This window comes from Oryctolagus cuniculus, chromosome X (assembly GCF_051225735.1).
Source record: "Oryctolagus cuniculus isolate XC-2025 breed Fujian yellow rabbit chromosome X, ASM5122573v1, whole genome shotgun sequence".
Classification (NCBI taxonomy): Eukaryota; Metazoa; Chordata; class Mammalia; order Lagomorpha; family Leporidae; genus Oryctolagus; species Oryctolagus cuniculus.
Window position 1 is genome coordinate 72,846,340 of NC_142888.1, and position 19,742 is coordinate 72,866,081.

The 19,742-nt window shown below is 48.1% G+C and overlaps 1 protein-coding gene across 3 annotated transcripts in view; it reads right to left on the reverse strand.

Annotated features, from left to right (window-relative positions):
• LOC100357610 (protein PBDC1) overlaps window positions 1-19,742 on the reverse strand; it is a 453,980-nt gene that overhangs the window by 238,893 nt on the left and 195,345 nt on the right. The window lies entirely within an intron of this gene.

A 19,742-nucleotide genomic window follows, 5' to 3' on the forward strand; every position in this document is an offset into this window, starting at 1 on the left:
TTCTAAGCTAGAAGTTGGCAGAGCAATCTGTTGCCTGTTTGTATATGACCTGGTCACCTATTTATTTACATCCTATTATCTATGACTGTTTTTAACCCTGATGCACAGATGCTGTGTGGCCTGCAATACCTCAAATATTTGTTACTTGGCTCATTTCAGAAAAAGCCAACCCCTGATCCTGAATTCAGTACAGTTCACTTTTGCCTTAAAGATTGAGGTGGTCTGTGGCGTTGTGGCTGTGTGTCTGTGGGATGCCTGTGTTCCACAGCAGGAGCACCTAGGTTTAAATCCCGGTTCTGCTTCCAGCTTCCTAGTGCACACCGTGGCACGCAGTAGGTGGTGACTAAAGTGCTTAGGTCCCTACCAGCCAAATGGGACACCTGGATTGAGTTCTTGGCTCTTGCCATTTGGGGGACTAAACCGTTGGATGGGAAATGGCTATCTTTTTTAAGAACAGATGGAGATTAATTGTTGGCATTGTAGCAATTGGTTAATGGCAACAATGACTACTAAACACCTGCAGCTGGGTTAATGAGCATGTTAGAAAAAAATTTAATGCATTAGAGTATTTTTTATTTTTTTACTTTAAAGAGTTAGGTCTTATATCCACTGGTTCACTCCCCAATTGGCCACAATGGTTGGAGCTGCGGAGATAAGGAGAGAGAAGTTTATTCCAGGTCTCTGGATCAGAAGTGGAGCAGCAGGGACTTGAATCTGCATCCATATGGAATGCCAGTACTGCAGGCCGCAGCTAAGATTTATTTTGAGACACATAGGGAGGGAGAGAGATCTTCCATCTGCTGGTTGTGTCCCCAAATGGCTTGCAATAGCCAGAACTGGGCTAGTCAGGAATCAAGAGCTTCTTACAGATCTCCCACATGAGTGCAGGGGCCCAAGTATGTGGGCCATCTTCCACTGCTTTCCCGGGTGCGTTAGCAGGGAGTTGATATGAAGTGGAATAGTCAGGACTCAAACTGGCATATATATTGTATTGGCATTGCAGGTGGCAGCTTTACCCACTGCAGCACAGCAGCAGTACCCAGAGTATATATTTTCTAATTCATTTTTTGGGGTTCATAAAGTTTGTCAATAACATTCTAAAAATATAGTGATGTTTCCTTCCTCTTGCTAGAAATCTTACTGGCAGATTTGAACTTAAACCAGGTTAGTATACTGCTCTGTTAGTCCTTGCAATTTCCTTGGCTAATAAATCAGCAGGGAATGATTTATTTATACCTAACACTCTACAAAGAACCGCTCAGTATTTGGGAGATGCATTCGGAAAATTCTTGGGCACCTTTGTGTCCAATGTGTTGGGGATTAATTGGGCGATAGATTTGGTAAATTAGGAGATGGTGAACTAATAAGCCAACTTGCAAGCTGTCAGCAAACCTTTTCTGTGGCGTAGATTGGAGGGAGCAGTTAATCGCCTGGGGAATTGAGATTGAAACTTGAAGCAAGAGAAAGCAGAATTGGGTTCAGTGGTAACTCCCTACCTATCCAGTTCACAGGGGGCTTATGCTGGTTGGAGGGACATAGCTAAGAAGGGTCTACTTGAAACCCCACAGAGGTTCCAGTGACTGCAACCCTTAAGAACTGCTTATCGAGCCGGCGCCGCTGCTCACTAGGCTAATCCTCCGCCTAGCGGCGCCGGCACACCAGGTTCTAGTCCCGGTCGGGGCGCCGGATTCTGTCCTGGTTGCCCCTCTTCCAGGCCAGCCCTCTGCTGTGGCCAGGGAGTGCAGTGGAGGATGGCCCAGGTGCTTGGGCCCTGCACCCCATGGGAGACCAGGAAAAGCACCTGGCTCCTGGCTCCTGCCATCGGATCAGCGCGGTGCGCTGGCCGCAGCACGCCTACCGCGGCGGCCATTGGAGGGTGAACGAACGGCAAAGGAAGACCTTTCTCTCTGTCTCTCTCTCTCACTGTCCACTCTGCCTGTCAAAAAAAAAAAAAAAAAAAAAAAAAAAAACCTGCTTATCGAAAGGAAGTTAAAAACTGCAGTATGAGGCAAGCCAGGAACTTGGGAGCCTCAAAGGGATCTTTGGAAGCTGTCTCCCTTTGGAGCCCTAGACTTTAAAATATTTTTCTCTTGTTGCTTCAGTGTTGCCTTCATTATTGGACATACAGAGCTGTCAACAGTGAGCGACAGTTCATAAATGGTGTTTCAAAAGCAGAGGGACTTGATAGATTTGAACAACAATCATGTGACAAGGAAATTAACCAGGAAGTAATTCAGCTTCTTCAGTGGGTTGAGACTCAGGGTGGTAGATTGAGAAGGCCAGGGTCACTAGTGGCACAGCCAGCTTGCTTTACAGACTTCAAACAGGATAGGAATTGAGTGGGGAAATGATGGGCAACAGGGCTGGCCAGGTGAGCCTGGGAGTTGAGCACGCATTCTGGTCCCACTGGCCCTTTGCTAGCTGGTGCAACTTCCAGGACCGCTCTCTTCACCTGTGAAGTGAGTTGGACTGGATGGGATGGGAGCTTGTGATAGTGTGTAAAATTTCAAAGTGACCGAAGTACCTGTAAAATGTCAACTTTCAAAAGACACAAAGTGAACTCTGCACTAACAGTGCTCATCCCTGATGATCCACTGAGATAGGCAGCAGCCAAGTGCTGTTTGCTCCCCAGCTGTAAGTTCAATGTCATCTGCAAAATGGGCCCCCACCCCCTGCAGTTCTAGGGGTGACATGGAATCACTAAAGCACTTAGGAGAGGAAGGAGAGTGAGCAGGATGCAAGTTTCCTCAGCACAGGTGCTCTGTGCTGGATAAAGGCCCTGAGAGACAGGGACCAGAGATGGGGGAGGGAAGTGGTGATGGGAGGCCACTTAGAAGAATCAAGCAGAGCTGGCATGGAGCTGGTGCTCATGTAAGCTGCTAGCTAGATGCCAGTTCCCTTGCAGTTCTAGGATTCTAACCTGGACAGGTAGAATAAGCCCTCAAGACCTTGCCAAAGGAGGCAGAAAATCCTGGGCCTTGCAGTCAGGCCTAATGCTGAGTCCCAGCTCTAACGCTGAAATTGCTGAGGGGATTTACTCTTTCTTTTTTATTTTTATATGTTTTTGACAGGCAGAGTTAGAGATAGACAGAAAGGTCTTCCTTCTGTTGGTTCACCCCCCAAGTGGCTGCTATGGCTGGTGCGCTGTGGCCAGTGCGCTGCGGTGATCCAAAGCCAGGAGCCAGGTGCCGCCTCCTGGTCTCCCATGTGGGTGCAGGGCCCAAGCACTTGGGCCATCCTCCACTGCCTTCCCAGGCCACAGCAGAGAGCTGGACTGGAAGAGGAGCAAGCAACCGGGACTAGAACCCAGGGTGCCAGCGCCTCTGGCAGAGGATTAGCCAAGTGAGCCACAGCACTGGTCTGGGGAGGGGATTTACTCTAGAAATAAATCCAGCACTGTGGCACCGTGGACTGATCCTCCCCCTGCACCACCGGCATCCCATATGGACGCCAGTTCTAGTCCCGGATGCTCCTCTTCTGATCCAGCTCTCTGCTATGCCCTGGGAAAGCAGTAGAAGATGACCCAAGTGCTTGGACCCCTGCACCCATGTGGGAGAGACCCAGAAGAAGCTCCTGGCTCCTGGCTTCAGATCAGCACAGCTCCGGCCGTTGCAGCCAATTGGGGAATGAACCAGGATGGAAGACCTCTCTCTCTGCCTCTCCTCTCTCTCTGTAACTCTTTCAAATAAATAAATAAATCTTTAAAAAAATTTTTTTAAATAAATAAGTCTTTAAAAGAAGAGGAAGAAGAAAGAAATCTAGGGGCCCAGTGATGGGTTGGCATCCCATTTAGGCCCCATTTTGGGTCCTGGCTACATTACTTTCTGATCCAGCTCCTTGCTAATGTGCCTGAGAAAGAAGCAGAAGATGGCACGAGTATTTGGGCCTCTGCTACCCACTTGGGAAATCCTGATGGAATTTTGGGCTCTTGTCTTCGGCCTGGCCATTGCAGCCAATTGGGGAGTGAACCAGCAGATGGAAGATCTCTGTAGGTCTGACTTTCAAATAAATCTAAGGAAGAGAGGAAGGAAGAGAGGAAGGAAGGAAGGGAGGAAGGAAGGGGAGGGAAGAAGGAAGGAAGGAAGGAAGAGAGGAAGGAAGGAAGGGAGGAAGGAAGGGGAGGGAAGAAGGAAGGAAGCCATTCTTTTTTTTTTTAATACGGGATGCAGGCGGCGGCTTTACCAGCTATGGCATAGTGCCGGCCCTATCCCTTCACTTTCTTCTTTTTTTTTTTTAATTAATTTATTTGAAAGTCAGAGTTACACGGGGGAGGGGTAGGTCTTCCATCCGCTGGTTCACTCCCCAGATGACTGCAACGGCCAGAGCTGCACTGATCTGAAGCCAGGAGCCAGGAGCTTCTTCCAGGTCTCCCACATGGGTGCAGGGGCCCAAGCAGTTGGTCCATCTTCCACTGCTTTCCCAGGCCATAGCAGAGAGCTGGATCAGAAGTGGAGCAGCCAGGACAGGAACCGGCACCCATATGGGATGCCAACACGGCAGGCAGTGGCTTTACCTGCTACACTACAGCGCTGGCCCCACCATTCATTTAGAAGCTAGTCTCCTCAGTTTTCTTCTACATGTCTGCTTCATACTAGCTCCTCTTGAGTGGTTGGGGGGTGGGGGTCCTCCTTTTGTTTCCAGGAACACAAGGCAAAACATGGCTTTGTCTCTGTCCTCAGGTGAGTGACAGTGGAAATGGTTGGGAATCCCTGAATCCCAATAGCAAGAATGAGAGAACGGCTCAACCTGGGCCGTGTGTCCTGTCAAAGGTCAGTCTAGCATGGCTGAGGGCAGGGCCATGTATATTAATTTGGACTGCCCTGTGGGCGGGCTGGTGCCAGAGAAGGCAGTAGAGGCCGAGCACACATCCCCAAGAGCATCCACCGCGAGGGGACTCTGAACAAGAGACCTGTGTGTTAATCCTGGCCTTGCCTCAAACAATTCCTTACCTCTCTGGGCTCTTGTCCTTTTGTGCTTTCTACAGTCCTTTATGATGATTTCGGTCTAAGTTTGCTTTTCTGTTGGTATTTTCTGAGGCTTCTATGGAGACTGAGATGTGGGAAAGATGGCATATCGAATAATTAAGGCATAATCCTGAAACAAATTTATGAGCTGTGGAATTTGAAACAGATGTAAGCTTTTGATGTAACACCAAATTTTTGGGTTTGGGCTGCAAGCCCAAGCTGGAGTCCAAGCTGAAATCAAATGTGACCTCTGTCTGGGGACCCAGGATGACTCCCCATTCTTATCTGGAGTCCCTACTTCCAGAGGAAACCTTTGTAACTGCTTATGCATTATGGCCTGGCGCCTGTCTTGGTGTGTTTTGAGGCACGTTTTGATGGGTTCCAAACAGCACAGAGTAGAGGTAACTGTAGAGATGGTGCATAAGTGCCTCTCAGGGGGCCACACACCCCTGAATTTCTGCTCATGCCAAAACGGGCCCCGGGGATGGGCACACCTGCCCCCCAAGGAATGAGGCAGCAGGAGCAGCAGGGGGCTAATAGACATGAATTGGTACCTGGAATATTTTTGGGAATTTGTAAATTTGCACAAGCATCTAAATGGGCCTGTCTCTGAAGGTTTACAACACAGCTCTAATCCCTATCTTAGACCAGCAGACGGAATTCCTTTTCCCAAATCCTTAAGTTGGATATACCTTAAGGTATAACCTTGCCTACATGCCTGCTGGCTTGTAGACTTGCTGGTACCCTCTAAATAAAAGTGGGAGTGCATAGCTATCCAGAAGTGTGCTCTTAGAATGGATGCTCCCATGTCCTGTCTCCTCATTTGAAAAACCCCACAGGTAACTATTGTTATTAATTCATTATCATGGTTATGATTCAAAACATAAAAAATTTAACCACAGAAGAAACTAGGTAGGAGATACACTGGAACTCTCTGTAATAGTCTCACAACTTTTCTAGAAATCTAAAACTATTCTAAAAGAAAATGTTTATTTAAAAATAAAAGCAAAATGATTAAACTGCAAAAAAATCTAAAAATAAACCAAAGTAACCAAATTAACACCTAAGTCTTGGGGGCTGGTGTGGCACAGCAGGTAGGGCTGCTGGCATCCTATATCAGAGTGCTGGAGTCCCGGCTGCTCCTCTTCCAATCCAATTCCCTGCTAATGGCCTGGGAAAGCAGCAGAAGATGGCCCAAGTGCTTGGGCCCCTGATACCTATGTGGGAGACCCAGATGGAGTTTTAGGCTCCTGGCTTTGGCCTAGCCCAGTGCTAGCACCTGGGGCAATTTGGGGAGTGAACCAGCAGATAAAAGACCCTCCCCCCCATAACTCTGCCTTTCAAATAATAAATAAAATAAATCTTAAAAAAAAAATAGAAACATAGGCCGGCACTGCGGCTCACTAGGCTAATCCTCTGCCTTGCGGCACTGGCACACCAGGTTCTAGTCCTGGTCGGGGCGTCAGATTCTGTCCCGGTTGCCCCTCTTCCAGGCCAGCTCTCTGCTGTGGCCTGGGAGTGCAGTGGAGGATGGCCCAAGTCCTTGAGCCCTGCACCTACATGGGAGACCAAGAGAGGCACCTGGCTCCTGGCTTCGGATCAGCGTGGTTTGGCGGCCGCAGTGCACTGGCCACGGCGGCCATTGGAGGGTGAACCAACGGCAAAGGAAGACCTTTCTCTCTGTCTCTCTCTCACTGTCCACTCTCCCTGTCAAAAAAAAAATAAAAAAAAATAGAAACTAAGCCTGGGATAAAATTGATTCAGTATGCATTATTGAGTGTGGTGCTCAAGAAGGCCTGCGATGGGAGAGTGAGTCTCTGGTATGTCTCCAGATTGCCACAAGTTGTTGATTCCACTAGTGACGACTCCATTATAAGCATGTACTTTAGGTGGTGTCTGCATTACTCAGTTCCCCATAGATCGATAGAGAAAATATCCTGTGTGTGTAGGATGTCTGGTCTTAGCAAAACCCTTCATTGCAGCATTGCAGGTGCTTTGGTTAATTGCAAGGGGGCAGCAGAGTGATGTGGAGCATTCACAATGCTTTGGAGCTGGGCCGGTCTGGGTTTACATCACACACCTTTTGCTTACTAGCTGGGTGACTAGAAGGGCGTTGTTTAACCTCCCTGAGTATGAGTAAAACTGGGACTGATAAAACTATGCTGTAGACTTGCTGGGACAATTAAATGAGACTGTCAGAAGTTCCTGGGTTTGAGTCCCAGCTCTGCTTCTGATTCCAGCTTCTTATTAATGTGCACCCTTGGAGGCAGCAGGTGATGGCTCAAGTACTTGGTCCCTGCCACTCAGGGAGATCTGGATAGAGGTCTGAGCTCCTGGCTTTAGCATGGTTCAGCCTCAGCTGTTGCAGGCATTTGGGGAGTGAACCTATGGATGGGAAAACTCTCTCTCTCTCTCGGTATCTCTCTCTGCCTTTCGAATAAAATGAAAATAAATAAATAAAATTTTAAAAGACAAAAGAATTTTTTAAAATATTTTATTTTATTTCTTTGAGAGGTGGAGTTTCAGAGGGAGAGGCAGAGAGAGGTCTTCCATCCTCTGGTTCACTCCTCAAATGGCCACAACGGCCAGAGCTGGGCTGATCCAAAGCTAGGAGCCAGGAGCTTCTTCCAGGTCTCCCAGGCAGGTGCAGGGGCCCAAGGACTTGGGCCATCTTCCACTGCTTTCCCAGGCCACAGCAGAGAGCTGGATTGGAACAGGAGCAACCAGCACTCGGACCTGCATCTATATGGGATGCTGGCGCTGCAGGTGGAGGCTTAACCCACTACACCACAGCGCAGGCCCCAAAACAAAAGAATTTCTAATGTTTTCACCATAAAGAAATGATAAATATTTGAGGCTGTATATATTTACCTTGATTTGAACATTACATAATATGTACATATATCAAAAAAAATCATGTGCTACCATATACATATGTACAACTTTTATGTATCAGTTAAAAACCAAAATTAAAGAAGTCTAAGACAGTCCCAGTTTTACGTCTCCACCTAAACTGCCACTAACAAACCACATCTGCTTTTGGAACTTCAGTTTTCTTCCATTTAAAATGAAGAAATCGGATTTGATCTCTGAATCCTAAAAGCATGAGCCTCTAATGCCACATTTTTACGTCTATTAATGTACATCTAACGTGGTGTTCATTAGTTTCCACAAGATACTACAAAGTGGGAAGGACACTGGAAGGGAAGGCAAATGAGCTACAAAGAAACAACGGTGGTTGAATCCTAAAGCCTGCAGATATAAATTCAAAGTCAGCTGCCTCCAACTCCACTTGTTCATTCCACAAACACCGATTACAGACTATGAGGCACAAACCCAGTGCTGGCTGCTGGTGCAAGGTACTGGCTGCAGCAGTGAGCCACAGGGACAGGCCCACATGTTCCTGGGCTCAGTCTTTGGGGGCAGATGAAAGGGCAGACAGTCAGAGCCACCAGCGCCCAGGTGAGGAAGGCACTAGGTGTTTGGAAGTCTGTCCTGGACATGGGAGGAGCAAGCTGAGCCCAGCCCTGACGGCTGAGGCAGAGTGAGGTTTGGGGGCAGGGTGGCAGGGTGGACTGAGTGTGGAGTGTTCGTGCCCTAAGCAGAGGAAACACTGTGAGAAGGCCCAGTCCAGACAAAGCTGGGGACTTTGGGGAACTGAAAGTCACTCAGTATGCAGGAGTGCAGAAAGGGGATGTACTGTGGATGCCACAAGGAAGTAGTGATAAGTTGTGCGGCTGGAGAGGTAAGCAGGGGCCAGATCACGTGGAGCCGTTGTCTTAGGAGGGAGCTCGAATTCCATCCTGGAGCCAAGAAAAACATTCAAGGGTTCAGAACTGCACAGCAATATCAAGTTTGGGTTTAAGAAGTCCTTGAAGGGAGAGGTTGGATAAATGTTTGAGGTGATGGGTATACTAATTACTTGATTTGATCAGTACACGTAGCATACGTGTGTTGAAGTAGTACACTCTATCCCATAAATATATGATTACTATGTGTCAGTTGAAATAAGAAGAGAGGGATAACAAATAAATCATGGTTAGGATGTGGACTGCTATGAACAGACTGGGGATCATGGAGCAGGCTGGGAGTAAAGAGACTGCTAATGTGAGGAGTCAGGTGGGTTAATAGGCAGTCAGGTGGATACTGAGGGTGCAAAATGCATGCTTCCCCAAAAAATCATCTTTAGCAAGATCAAAGTGCTGAATCCCACTGCGTGTTTCTCCCCAAAAGCTGCCTTTAGCAAAACAAAAGTGCCTGCCCCCATCCTTGGGAGCTTCCAATCTTATCAGAAGAGCCAGGGTGTGGTGGTTTCCACCCTCCTGGATGGCCCTTTTATTTTATCAGGAACAAGCCCTACCGGGCAAATAAGATCACAAATCAGGTCTTTTTTTTTTTTTTTTTTTTTTTTTTTTTTTTTTTTTTTTGACAGGCAGAGTGGATAGTGTGAGAGAGAGACAGAGAGAAAGGTCTTCCTTTTGCCTTTGGTTCACCCTCCAATAGCTGCCACGGCCGGCGCGCTGCGGCCGGCGCACCGAGCTGATCCGATGGCAGGAGCCAGGTGCTTCTCCTGGTCTCCCAAGGGGTGCAGGGCCCAAGCACTTGGGCCATCCTCCACTGCACTCCCGGGCCACAGCAGAGAGCTGGCCTGGAAGAGGGGCAACCAGGACAGAATCCGGTGCCCTGACCGGGACTAGAACCCGGTGTGCCAGCGCTGTAAGGCGGAGGATTAGCCTATTGAGCCACGGCGCCGGCCTGTTCTTTTTTTTTTTTTTTTTAAGATTTATTTATTTATTATGTGAAAGAGTCACAGAGAGAGGTTGAGACAGAGAGAGAGGTCTTCCGTGCGTTCACTCCCCAGTTGGCTGCAACAGCCGGGGCTGCACTGATCTGAAGCCAGGAGCCAGGAACCAGGAGCTTCTTCCTGGTCTCCCACGTGGGTGCAGGGGCCCAAGGACTTGGGCCATCTTCTACTGCTTTCCCAGGCCATAGCAGAGAGCTGGATCAGAAATGGAGCAGCCAGAACTAGAACCGGTGCCCATATGTGATGCTGGCGCTTCAGGCCAGGGCCTTAACCCGCTGTACCGCAGCGCCAGCCCCCGCCCCCCCGTAGGGTTTTTTGCCTCTCTTGGAGCCCCCCCTCCAGGCCACTGTAGCTGGAGGTCTCTAACTTAAATACACCTTTTCTCTCTGCCTTGTTCGCTTGGAAACTTTTCCATGTGAGATAAAGAATCGAGGCAATCTTTTCTCCGCTGCTACTTCACCCAGAACACTAAGAAACTGTAGTTCGTTGTGTAAATGGGACACATGATGGCAACCAGAACTAAGGCAGAGACAGTGGAGGTGGCGTGAGATGAACAGATAAGAGAGGCAGATCAAGAAGACTGTGGGGGCCGGCTCCGTGGCTCCCTTGGTTAATCCTCCGCCTGCAGCGCCAGCATCCCATATGGGCGCTGGGTTCTAGTCCCGGTTGCGCCTCTTCCAGTCCAGCTCTCTGCTGTGGCCCAGGAGGGCGGTGGAGGATGGCCCAGGTGCTTGGGCCCTGCATCTGCATGGGAGACCAGGAGGAAGCACCTGGCTCCTGGCTTCAGATCGGCGTAGCTCCGGCTGTAGTGGCCATTTAAGGGGTGAACCAACGGAAGGAAGACCTTTCTTTCTCTCTGTCTCTCTCTCTTACTGTCTAACTCTATCTGTCAAATAAATAAAAAAAAAAGAAGAAGAAGAAGACTGTGATTGACTGGAGGGGAGGACAAGAGAGATGGCAAGGATGACATTCAGGGGGCCAGCATTGTGGCTAGGAGGTAAAGTCACTGCCTGCAATGCTGGCATCTCATATGGACACTGATTTGTGTCCCAGCTGCTCCACTTCTGATCCAGCTCCCAGCTAATGAGCCTGGGAAGGCAGCAGAAGATGGCCCAAGTGCTTGGGCCCCTATACATATGTGGAAGACAAAAAAGGGCATTTTCTAAAAATGTACTTATTTTTATGCATTTTAAGGTAGAGAAACAAACTCATATACAGAGAGAGAGAGAGAGAGAGAGAGAGAGAGAGAGAGCATGTGCTAGCTCCCATCTGGTTCACTTTCCAAATGTCCACAAGTGCTGGAACCGGGCAGGCTGAAGCAAGGGGCCAGGAACGCAATCTGGGTTTCCCATGTGGGTGGAAGGGACCCACTACTTCAGCCATAATCTGTTGCCTTTCAGAGTGTATATTAGCAGGAAGCTGGAATCAGGAGCCAGGACTTAAATCCAGGTATTCCAGCACGGGATTCCAGCATCCCAAATGGCATCCTTAACTGATGCACTGGACGCTTGCCTAAAAAATAGGGTTATATTTGGCAGATGGTCGAAGGGACTGAGACTTTAGTTTTGCATACATTTAGTTTGAGATTGGCCAAGGGACTGGCACTGTGGCATAGCGGGTTAAAACTGCCTGCAGTGCCAGAATCCCATATGGGCACCAGTTCGAGTCCTGGCTGCTCCACTTTCCATCCAGCTCTCTGCTATGGCCTGGGAAAGCAGTGGAAGATGTCCCAAGCCCTTGGGCCCCTGCTCCCACGTGGGAGACCCGGAGGAAACTCCTGGCTCCTGGCTTCAGATCAGCAGTGCTCCGTCCATTGTGGCCATCTGGGGAGTGAACCAACAGATGGAAGACCTCTCTCTCTCTCTCTCTTCCTCTCTGTAACTCTGCCTTTCAAATAAATAAATCTTTACAAAAAGAGAGAGAGAGAGAGAGAGAGAGAGAGAGAGAGAGAGAGAGAGACTGGCTGTAAGACAGCCTGATGAAGATATCTGGTGGACAGTGGGAGATGCAGATGTGGAACTCAAGGGAAAGCTAGAGGGGACTGTGAACTAGAGGAGGGGTTTTGTTTTGACTTGGGAGTGACAGCTTGTATGCCTAATGACATAAGAGACACAAAAGAGGACAAATAGGAAGACAGAAGGGTAAATCCAGTTGATGGATCGAAGCTCCTGCGTGCTGGGAAGGTATGAGTCAGAGTGAAAAACTAGAGATTTGTCTCACAGAGGAGGAAAGCCTAGGAGTTAAGAGCCCAGATTCTGGCTAAAGCCACCATCTGCAGCACTGGCATCCCACATGGGCGCTGGTTGAGTCCCAGCTGCTCTACTTCTTATCCAGTTTCCTGCTGATGGCCTGGGAAAGCAGCAGAGGATGGCCCAAGTGCTTGGGCTCCTGAACTCTTGTGGGAGACCTAGATGAAGCTCCTGGCTCCTGACTTCAGACTGGCCCAAGTCCAGCCATCGTGACTATTTGGGGAGTAAACTAACAGATGCAAGATCTCTCCCTCTCTCTCTACAACTCTTTCAAATAAATCTAAAAAAAAAAAAAAAAAAAAAAAGACTATCTGGTTAGAATTTGGTTCTACCACCGTCTAGCTGTGAGACCTTGGGCAAGGGACTCACTCTTCCTGAGTCTCAGTTCAGTTTCCCAGGCTGTAAAATGGGAAAATTATTAGTAGCTACCTCAGAAGTGTGCTCTGAAAATTAAAGGAGATAATAATATGCTCATAGTTTTACTTGGCACATAGTAACACTGCATACATTTTTTTTTAAAAGATGTATCTATTTATCTGAAAGGCAGAGTTACAGAGAAAGAGGAGAGATGGAGAGCTTCCATCTGCTGGTTCACTCTCCAGGTGGCCACAATGGCCAGGGATGAGCCAAGAGGAAGCCAGGAGCTTCATCTGGGTCTCCCATGTGGATGCAGGGCCCCAAGGACTTGAGCCATCTTCTATTGCTTCCCAGGCACATTAGCAGGGAGCTGGAGCCAAAGCAGAGTAGCAGAGACTCAAATCCAGCACTTGGTATGGGGCATAGCCATCAAGCTTGACTTGCTATGCCACAACAGTCTGCCCCATAGATTTCCTTAGGTTTTTTTTTTTTTTTTAACCTAATTTCCTTTTTCTATTCTAGGAATCCATCTACATTACATTCAGTTGTCGTGCCTCCTTAGGCTCCCCTTGGTTGTGTTAGTTTCTCAGACTTCCTTTGTTTTTGATGACCTTGTTTTGATGACTTTGAAAGTTTTGAGGAGCACTGGTCAAGTATTTTATAGGAGGCTTCTCTTCTGGAATGTCTGATGGTTTTCTAATGATTAGATGCAGGTCATGAGTTTGGGGGAGGGAGAGAAGATCACAGAAGTAAAGCGGCATTCTTATATCATGTCAAGGGTATATACTATCAGCATGATTTATCAGTGTTGATGTTGACCTTGGTCAGCTGGCTGAGGTAGCACCTGTCAGGTTGCTGCATTGTAAAGTTACTCTTTTTTCCAACCCTTCTGACTGTACTGTTTGGAAATAAGTCACTTAAGGAGCAGGGCTTAAGGAATAGCTCCATAAATTATTTGGAATTTTTCTGCATGGGAGGTTTGTCTCTTCTTCCCCATTTATTTACCATTTCTTTCTATAAGTATAAAGTAGAATATGAATACAATCATTTCTTTATATCAGTGTAAATTAGAAACTCACTTCTGGGTGGTAGGTATGCTCCACCTCAATACTTTTTTAAAAAAATTAATTTATTTATTTGAAAGGCAGAGTTACAAAGAGGCAGAAGCAGAGAGAGAGAGAGAGAGAGAGAGAGAACTTGGGCCATCTTCTACTGCTTTCCCAGGCCACAGCAGAGACCTGGATCGGAAGTGAAGCAACCAGGACTCGAACCAGCACCTATATGGGATGCCGGCACTGCAGGCGGCGGCTTTACCCGCTACACCACAGTGAGCTGGCTCCCCTCAATACATTTTTTAAAAAATATTTATTTATGAACATAGTGAATCACTATGTTCCTAAATTTGTATATATGAAATGCATTAAGTTTGTATACCTCAAATAAAAGGCTTCTGGGTAAAAATAAATAAATAAATGAAAAATTTAAAAAAATATTTATTTGAATGTCCGAGTTACAGACAGAGGGAGAGACAGAGAGAGGGAGGGAGGGAGAGAGAGGGAGAGAAATCTTCCATCTGCTGGCTCACTCCTCAAATGGTTGTAACTACCAGGCAGGGCTGGGCCAGGCAGAGGCCAGGAGACAGGAGCCTCTTCTGGGTCTCCCACGTGAGTGTAGGGGCCCAAGCACTTGACCCATCTTTTGCCGCATTCCCCGACCACCAGCAGGGAGCTGGACTGGAAGTGAAGCAGCCTGGACACGAACCGGCACCCATATGGGATGCCAGCTTTACCCACTACACCACAGTGCTGGCCCCAATACATGTACTGAAGTAAACATTTTGATGTTTATTCACATGCTTTGTTTTCTCTTTTAAGAATCAAAGTTGTCCAAATTAAGTCTTTCAGCTAATACTACCGAATATACTCAAAAGAAAAGAAGGGGCTTTTAAAATTAGAACAGGGGATAGCAGCAGTCTGGTGGCTGATGGCGTTAGGGCGGGATGTTTCAGGCTCTTCCTGAGGCTCCTGTCTAGCTCCTCACCAGCTGTCTTCCCACCAGGATCAGTTGTGGGCTGTGCACTGTCTTTCTCTTCTCGGTCCTCTGTCCCACTCTTCTCATCTTCAGTCTCCCCTCCCTGCTCACTGAGCTTGTGGACGCATTCGGGGCTGGTCCTGGGCTTCTGGAACATGAACAGGCCTCCACCCCAGGGAAGTCTCCTCAGCACTGACCCTAGCTGCACCCATTTGTCATTGCCTTCGCTTTCACAGTCATCATCATGTTTTTGGGTGCATCCTCAGTTTCTCTTTCGGAAATCGCTGTTGGGGGTGGTGTTACTGCTACCAGATTGTTGCTTCTGCCCCAGCCTCTCCCTCTGGCACAAAAGCGCAAGGTTCCTGGAGCTCTGCTGCCTCCTCTTTCATCGGACACACACAGTCTTTTGTCCCCAGTCTGGATTTGTCAAAGCCGGAAGTATTCTCTTGTTTGGTATACTCTTCCCCTTGGTAGGAGTGAGAGAAGTGAGAGGAGGAGGAGGAGGGGCGGGGGAAGTAGAGGGGGCGGGGAGAGAAGGAAGGGGGGGAGGAGGAGGTTCAAGTTCTGTGTGGTCCTCTGCTTCTTGTGCTCTGTCATCCTCTGTGAGTGTTCTGTTTTCTTGGTTGACTTTGCCTTTGAGTGGCTTGAGTCACAGAAATTCAGTTTCTCTTGAATTACCTCATTTAACATCTCTCTCCTTAGGTGTTTTTATGATGTTCAATATCAAGGCAGAGATCAACAGGATCAACTTCGTGTCTTTGTTCAGCTTCACAGTTAGGTGGAGTGTCTGCCCCCCACCATGCATATTTGGGTTTGGCTTGTTTTTAGATGCCTCCTGCTCAGTTTTTCTCTTTTTAAAAAATTATTTATTTAGAGGCCAGCACTGTGGTGCAGCGGGTTAAAGCCCCAGCCTGCAGCGCCGGCATTCCACATGGGTACCGGTTCAAGACCCGCCTGCTTCTCTTCCAATCCAGCTCTCTGCTATGGCCTGGGATAGCAGTAGAAGATTATCCAAGTCCTTGGGCCCCCGCACCCACGTGGGAGACCCAGAGGAAGCTCCTGACTTCTGGCTTCAGATCGGCACAGCTCTGGCCGTTGTGGCCATCTGGAGAGTGAATCAGCTCATGGAAGACCTCTCTCTGAAACTCTGTTTTTCAAATACATAAAATAAATCTTTTAAAAAATTATTTATTTAATGAATGGGTGGGAAGGAGGGTGGGAAGAATCACGATGTCCCTAAATTTGTATATATGAAATGCATGGGGTTTGTATACCTTAAATAAAATTTAAAAAAATAAAAGAAATTAAAAAATTATTTATTTGAAAAGCAGGGGGAGGGGAAGAGATCTCCCGCCCACTGGCTCATTCCTTTTTTTTTTTTTTTTTTGAAGATTTATATATTTATTTGAGAGGCAGAGTTGCAGACAGACAGAGAGAAAGGTCCTCCATCACTGGTTCCCTCCACAAATGGCTGGAACAGCCAGAGTCAGCCAATCTGGCTAGCGCTCATATGGGATACAAGTGCTGCACACAGAAGCTTAACCTTACTAAGCCACAGCACCAGCCCCCTCACTCCTTTTAATACATACATTGAAAGGCAGAGTCACAAAGAGAGAGGAAAGGACAGAGAAAGAGGTCTTCCATCTGCTGATTCACTTCCCACATGGCTGCAATGGCCAGGGCTGATCAGGCTGAAGCCATGAGCTTCCTCCAGGTCTCCCATGTGGGTGCAGGGGCCCAAGCACTTGGGGCATCTTCCACTGCTTTCCCAGACTATTAGCAGAGAGCTGGATTGGAGGTGGAGCAGCCAGGATACAAACTTGCAGCCATATGGGTACTGGCACCGCAGGCAGAGACTTAACCTACTAAGCCACAGCGCTGGCCCCCTCACTCCTTCTATCCGATGGTTTACTCCTCAATTGGCCACAATGGCCAGAGCTGCGCTGATCCGAAGCCAGGAGCCAGCTTCTTCTAGGTGTCCCACGTGGGTGCAGGGGCCCAAGGACTTCTACTGCTATCCCAGGCCATAGCAGAGAGCTGGATTGGAAGCAGAGCAGCTGGGACTTGAACCGGCTTCCATATGGGATGCAGGCATTGTAGGCAGCGACTTCACCTGCTATGCCACAGCGCCAGCCTCCCCACCCCCACACTCCTTTTTTTTTTTTTTTTAATTTTTATGGGGCCTGGTATTGTGGCTTAGTGGGTGAAGCTGCTGCCTGCAGTGCCGGCATCCCATATGGGTGCTGGTTCGAGTCCTGGTTGCTCCACTTCCCATCCAGCTCTCTGGTGTGGCCTGGGAAAGCAGCAGAAGATGGCTCAAGTCCTTGGGCTCCTGCACCCACATGGGAGGCCTGGAGGAGGCTCCTGGCTCCTGGCTTCAGATCATTGCAGCTCTGGCCATTGCGACCATCTGGGGAGTGAACCAGCAGATGGAAGACCTTTCTCTCTCTCTTCCAATCCTTCTCTCTCTGTGTAACTCTGACTTTCAAATAAATAAATAAATATTTTTGAAAAAAGTATAGAGAATATTTGAAAAAAATTACTTTTTGAAAGGCAGAGTTACAAAGAGAGAGAGGGGAGAACAAAGAAAGAGGTCTTCCATCTGCTGGTTTACTCCCCACATGGCTGAAGTGGCCAGGGCTGATCAGGCCAAAGCCAGGAACTTTATCCAGGTCTCCCACATGGGTGGCAGGGGAGTAAGCACTTGGGCCATCTTCTGCTGCTTTCCCAGGCGCATTAGTGGGGAGCTGGATCCGAAGTGGAGCAGCTGGGACTCCTATGGAATGCCAGCGTTGCTTGCAGGGGCTTAATTCCCTGAGAGAAAATGCTGGCCCCTGGCTCACTCTTTAAATACCTGCAACAGCTGGCAGTGGGCCAGGCTGATGCCAGGAGCCAGGGAGTTCATCCAGATTCCCACACTTGTGGCAGGGACACAAGGACTTGGACCATCACGACTGCTTCCCAGGATGCACATTAGCCGGAAAATGGAAAAGGGAGCAGAGGCGGGACTTGAACCCAGGCCCTCTAATATGGAATACAAGTATCCCAATTGGCATCTTAACTATTTCACTAAATGCCTGCCCCTCAACGCCTCTCTAGATGTTTAAGGAAGCATTCACACATTGTCATTCCAGAGGACCCAAAGTAATGCTCTTGAGCATGGAGAACGATGTCACTGTATGCTGGGCACACAGGTCTGAGGGGCTGTGCTGAATCTGAGCTGCCTGTAAGGGCTGGTGAACGGAATGACATTCCTGTTCCTTTGTGTTGCTACACATTAGGTCCTGACAAAGTTTGCATTCCGGAGTCAGTAAGCCACCAGGTCATGCCAGGTCCTCATCAGCACATTCACCAGGGCCTCTCACATGTGCAAGAGGAAGACTGCCTTGAGGAAAAGTCTCCTTTGGCTCCCAGATTGTCCCAGCTCTCAGAAGTCTTTCTCAGGGAAGACAGTGAACTTTTCTCCTGCACGTTTTGTAAGTGGTCACTCGGAAGTTCTTTTCATGCACAAATTCCCTGTGTCCGTTTTCTGTTCTCTTGATTCCTCCCTGGGATTCCTTCCTTTTTGGATCTCTGTTTTCCCTTGCATTTCCTTCTCTGGAGGTCTGTGCACCATACCCTGCTATTTGCCTGATTTATCTTCTTGGTTTTTGTTTGCACCTGTTATGACTTTAGACATAAATGTGCGTTCATCATTACATTCAGATTTCCTCTGTCCCTTAGCTTTGTCCTTATTTTGATCATTTGTCTCCTCCTAATGGAAGTCAGCCATCTTCTTCTCAAAGTCATTGCAGAGCTTGTACCTTCTGGGAGACTGGCTGCCTTGGAAACGGTTCTCAGTTATCAGTTTTGGGAGCAAATGGATCAGATTTAATTTTTCCATCACCCAAACCTGTGTCAGAGACGCTCCCTTTTCTCTTTCATTTTCTTTTTATTTATTTATTTATTTTCATTTTATATGAAAGAGAGACAGAAGAGAGATCTTTATGCTTGTTCACTTCTCAAATGCACATGACAGCCAGGCTGGACCAGACACAAGCCAGGAACCATGAACTTCATCCAGGTTTCCCATGTGGGTGGCAGGGAAACAATTACTTGGGCTATCACCTACTGCCTCCCAGGGTACACATAAGTAGGATGCTGCATCAGAAGTGGAGTATGGACTGGCACTGTGGCACAGCAGGTTAAAGCCCTGGCCTGAAGCACCGGCATCCCATGTGGGCACTGCTCCACTTCTGATCCAGCTCTCTGCTGTGGCCTGGGAAAGCAGTAGAAGATGGCCCAAGTGCTTGGGCCCCTGCACCAACGTGGGAAACCCAGAAGAAGCTCCTGGCTCTTGGCTTCAGATTGGCTCAGCTCCAGCCATTGCAGCCATTTGAGGGGTGAACCAGCAGATGGAAGACCTCTTTCTCTGTCTCTACCTCTTTCTGTAACTCTGTCTTTCAAATAAATAAAATAAACCTTTAAAAAAAAAGTGGAGTAGCCAGGACTCAAACTCAGCACTCAGATATAGGATATGGACATCCGATTGGTGACTTAACCACTGAACCAAATGTCTGCCCCCATTTTCTCTTAAAAAAATTTTTTTTAATGGGGCTGGTATTGTGATGCAGCAGGTTAAGTGGCTGACTGCAACACCAGCATCCCATTTGAGTGCCAGTTCCAGTTCCAACTGCTTCACTTCCCATGCTGTTCCCTGCTAATGCACTTGGGAAAGCAGCAGAGGGTGGCCCAAGTACTTGGGCCCCTGCCACCCACATGGGAGACCTGGATGGAGTTCCAGGCTCCTGGATTCAGGTTGGCCCAGCCCTGGTCATTGCAGACATTAGTGAACCAAAGAATGGAAGATCTCTCATGCTCTCTCTCTCTGGAACTCTGCCTTTCAAATAAAAATAAATCTATTAATCTTTAGGGCCTGGCGCTGAGGCAAAGTAGGCGAGGCCTCCGTCTGGAGCACCAGCATCCCATATGGGTGCTGGTTCGTGTTCCAGCTGCTCCTCTTGCAATCCAGCTCTCTCATGGTCTGGGAAACCAGTGCAAGATGACCCAAATTCTTGGGCCCCTGCACCCACATGGGAGACCCCAAAGAAGCTCCTGGTTCCTGGTCCAGCTATGGCCATTACAGCCATTTGGGGAGTGAGCCATCAGATGGAAGATTCTCTCTCTCTCTACCTTTTCTGTCATTCTACCTCTCAAATAAAATTTTAAAAAATCTTTAAAAAACAAATTTTAAATTAAAAAACATTAAACATTATTTAGGGGCCAGTGCTGTGGCATAGTGGGTAAAGCCTCTGCCTATGGTGCTGGTATCCCATGTGGGCACTGGTTCAAGTCCCG